The sequence below is a fragment of the Numida meleagris genome, chromosome 10 (genome assembly GCF_002078875.1).
Source record: "Numida meleagris isolate 19003 breed g44 Domestic line chromosome 10, NumMel1.0, whole genome shotgun sequence".
Taxonomy (NCBI): Eukaryota; Metazoa; Chordata; class Aves; order Galliformes; family Numididae; genus Numida; species Numida meleagris.
The window spans coordinates 6,868,640-6,872,325 of record NC_034418.1 but is presented as its reverse complement, the minus strand read 5'-3'; the positions used below and the strand labels follow the sequence as shown (position 1 = coordinate 6,872,325).

Genomic DNA, 3,686 nt, shown 5'->3' with positions numbered 1-3,686 from the left:
CGCTCCCTCCTCGGCCCGGGCCCGCGGATGCCTCTCACCTGTGCCGCCGCCGAGCCCCGTCACGGCCTCCCGGCTCCGCTGAGGGAGCGCGAGCGCGGAGCGGCGCCGCGGAGAAAAGGGACGCAGGGCTCAGGGCCCGGCCCTCGCGCCCGCCCGCCCCGCTCAGGGGGAGCGCTCGTGGGCTGCAGGCGATTGTTTTGGCACAACGGCATCTGCGGCGTCACGGCCCCGGCGTTCCAGCCGGGCTCCGGCAAAATGGCTCTCCATGCGCCAAGAAAGGAGAACGCCCGCGGCTGGAGCCCGTCCCGCAGCTCCCGGTAACGTCCACAGCGCAGCCCGGGCTGCCGCACCGCACCTCCGGCCTCTCCCTCCTCACCGCCCTTGCATAACGCGGCCCAGGCCAGCCCCGCTCCAACTGCGTATGTAATTTCCAGCGCTTCAGCTGAAGGAAATCGTGTAATTAGGAGTGTGCTTACATTCGCGGTGCTGGATTGGTTATCTGCTGAAGTTATTCAGCGGTTTGCCAGGGGAGAGCCGCTGTTTATTTTACTTTCAGTAAAATATTTAAGATGGCAAACACTTTTTTTTTTTTTTTTTTTTTTGAGTGACCAAAGCAGATTCTTGGCTAGTTTAATTTGTTATCCAGATGGTTCTCGGTATCCTACTCATTCCTGTTGGTGATCAGAAAGCACTTCTTTGTGTAACATTCCCACATTGAATCTGCCAGTTCTGCTCTTAATTCAGAGATTGTTAAGATTACTTTGAAGAAGCTGCCTTCGAAAGTGCAGCACCACTGTGAAGCAGTAAGATATGCATCAAACCCACTGTTGAAGAATCTTCCCAACTGAAAGTAATACCAATTATTTATTGCCAAAGAACAATAACTACAGAACTAAAACTTCCTCACGGCCCAGTTGTAACTTTGCAGTAGTTTCTGAGCCTTCTCCTTAAGCAGTCACGAGGAACTATGCACATGACAATGACTGCCAGCCTGTAGTGGGGCTGTCTTCCTGAATACTTAAGGAAAGACATTCTGATTAAGCAGTATTATTCTTGTGGAAGGATGTGTTCCTGAGGCATGGTGTTATCAACATTAGAGGCTTTTTTTTCACCTTTGATTTCAGTACAGACATACAAAAGTCTATTCAGTAGTGGAAACTTCAAAAAAAAAAGGTTGTCTTCTGTAGACAACAAGGAAAAAGCCTCTATAATAGTAGCAGCCAGTATTTTTAGGTATGAGAACCACAGCATTTATCATTTGCAGCAATCTGTGTGGTTTACTACAAAATGTATCTGTGGTTAAGGCTTTGATCCTGCAAACCTGCACTGAGTTTTTGCTCATAAAATAAACAAATACTGATACAGGCTCACAATCCTATATCAAATCAATGTATAGCTATAAGCATTTGCCTTTCACGGAGTAGAAACTCATTCCTTAAGCAGTGAAACTGGACTTTTCCTTGCCTCTTTCTTCACCACAGCATCCTCTCACTTGGCTCTTGGCAACCTCAGCTCTGAAATGTGTCCATCTTACTGAAACAGACCCCGTAGCAGCACCGCATAGGCCTCATCACAGTAGGAAATCAGAGTAAAAACATTTCAAAGGTCATACCATCCACCTTCCTCCTCCAAGGTAGAATCATCCGTGCCTTCATTATTTCTGACCAATGTGTGTCTAAACAGCTCGTAAAGAGACTCCTACAGCTGAAATGTTAAAACCTGCCTTCTAAAACCTATTCTATTGTTTATCTGTCCTTACCATTACAGTGTTTCTCAACATATATAACCTAAGTGTCCCATTATAAATCTAGTGCATTCCTAAAATTCTTCAGTGAACACACAAGCAGTTTTTCCCGTGCCATTTCTGAAGACGTGAAGTGATATTTAAGTCATTAGTGATATTTTACGTTTCTGCAAAACTCCTTCTTTGTTTCAAGAATGAAGGCAGAGCACTACCAACTCTCAGTTCTCTGGATGATGGTGTATTAGCAACACATGGCAGCGTTCTCTTGAGACTGAGAAATACGGTTGCCAATGGTTGCTAAACTAGATACTCAGATTTTGTGGCTGGATCTGGTTTCTTGGGCAGAAGCACTGCTTCTGAGCATTCGTAGTAACACTTGATCCTGGCAGCTAAGTGCCTAAGTCCTAAGCAAAGCACCCACAAATAAACCTCTTTCTAAGTTTGTGTGTAATATCACTGAAGCCAGCAAAAATATACATGCTTACGTGAATTTTCTTTTTGCAGCAGCTTAGAGTCTCTAAAAGTAATGAAGAATTATCTTTTACACAGTTTTGAATATCCTATTTTGACTTTTTTGATTTAATGACAATGTTTAGCCCTTAAGGAAAATGAATACACAGGTCCATTAAAATACAGTTATTTTGAGACTTGTGTAAGAAAAGCATCCAAAGGTAACAGTGTGCACTAATTACAAAATAGTGCTTACACAAATTACAAAAGGAGATCTAAGATAATCATTCATAAAAGTAATAAATATAGTATAATTTCATGATAAATATGCTATTCTGCAGGTGGAAAATGATATGTTCTATTTACAAAAATAGAAGAAAAATATTTTTATCTTCTTTTTTTCTGACCATTTAATATCTTCCTCATACGAAATTTGCACAATGAATGCATTGTAAGGATTTCTATGGCCCATAGTTTCCCAGTATCACGAAAAGGAAAATAACAAACCTTCAAATTTTGTCTCAAACATTTAGGAGGGCTCCTAAGGACAATATGATTGATTAAGATGGAAGATCAGTTACTGATCTCTTTGTCCTGCATCAGGATTATTAATTTTAATTTGCATTCTTCATTTCACAGGCTGCAAAACATCTATATTCCCAACCAGTTTGTTTATGGACTTTCTGATGGCGAAGAAGTGGAAGAATAGCAGAACTACTTAGAGCAGTTCCATTATCCAAAAAAGTAAGATTGTTTTTCTAAATGCTGATATCTGTTTTGTATGTTTGGGTCACACATTTTCTGCAGTAGCAAAATTTTGAGCTGACAAGAATCCAGAGGAAAGCAATTTGGGGATACACTTCAGACACTTTCATATGAACTATTGAACAAAACCTGATTTGTAAGAAAGCACAGATTGTCTGAAGTATGTATGATATCCTACTCCTAACCTGCAAAGTTTCGTACATATGAATATATACACACACATATCTATACAGACGCACACAGTATTGCTCACTCCTGTAGCTGCATTGATGAGTACTAAACATGACATTAGGCCCTTTTTTTTTTCTTTTTTTTCCTGCAAGGTTATCTCTAAGATCTGTGGCATTTGACAGACTCCCTCAAATTTGATTTCACTAGAGAGAGGGAACAAGCAAAACCTTCCGAAGTAGAAGCTGAAGTTTTAGAAGGTAAATAAATGAAATTCCAAACATAGTATTTTAAATAATAAATATTTCATTTTAGAGGTAATGGTATGGTAGACTGGTTGGATTTGACAGTCCTGATGTACCAGTTGACTTCATTGGATATCCTCATAGAACATTCATGTTATAGTCTATTATTAATTGCTGTGCAGCTATGTACTAAGTCTTCGAATATTTAAAAGACAGTCTGAAAAAATACCACTGACTTTCTGTCCTTAATAATTATCATAATTGACTGATTTAACTGATGTCAGTTATTTCTTTAGAAAAACTTTTTTTTGTTG

At 40.6% G+C, this 3,686-nt stretch overlaps 1 protein-coding gene across 2 annotated transcripts in view; it reads right to left on the bottom strand.

Annotated features, from left to right (window-relative positions):
• Positions 1–176, bottom strand: part of SIAH1 (siah E3 ubiquitin protein ligase 1) — a 19,148-nt gene extending 18,972 nt beyond the window's left edge. Inside the window, exon 1 of one of the 2 annotated variants that reach the window (XM_021408319.1) lies at positions 39–176. The gene's annotated coding sequence lies outside the window, so the exon portion shown is untranslated. The remainder of the gene's footprint in view (positions 1–38) is intronic. The other variant, XM_021408318.1, reaches the window with a different exon arrangement.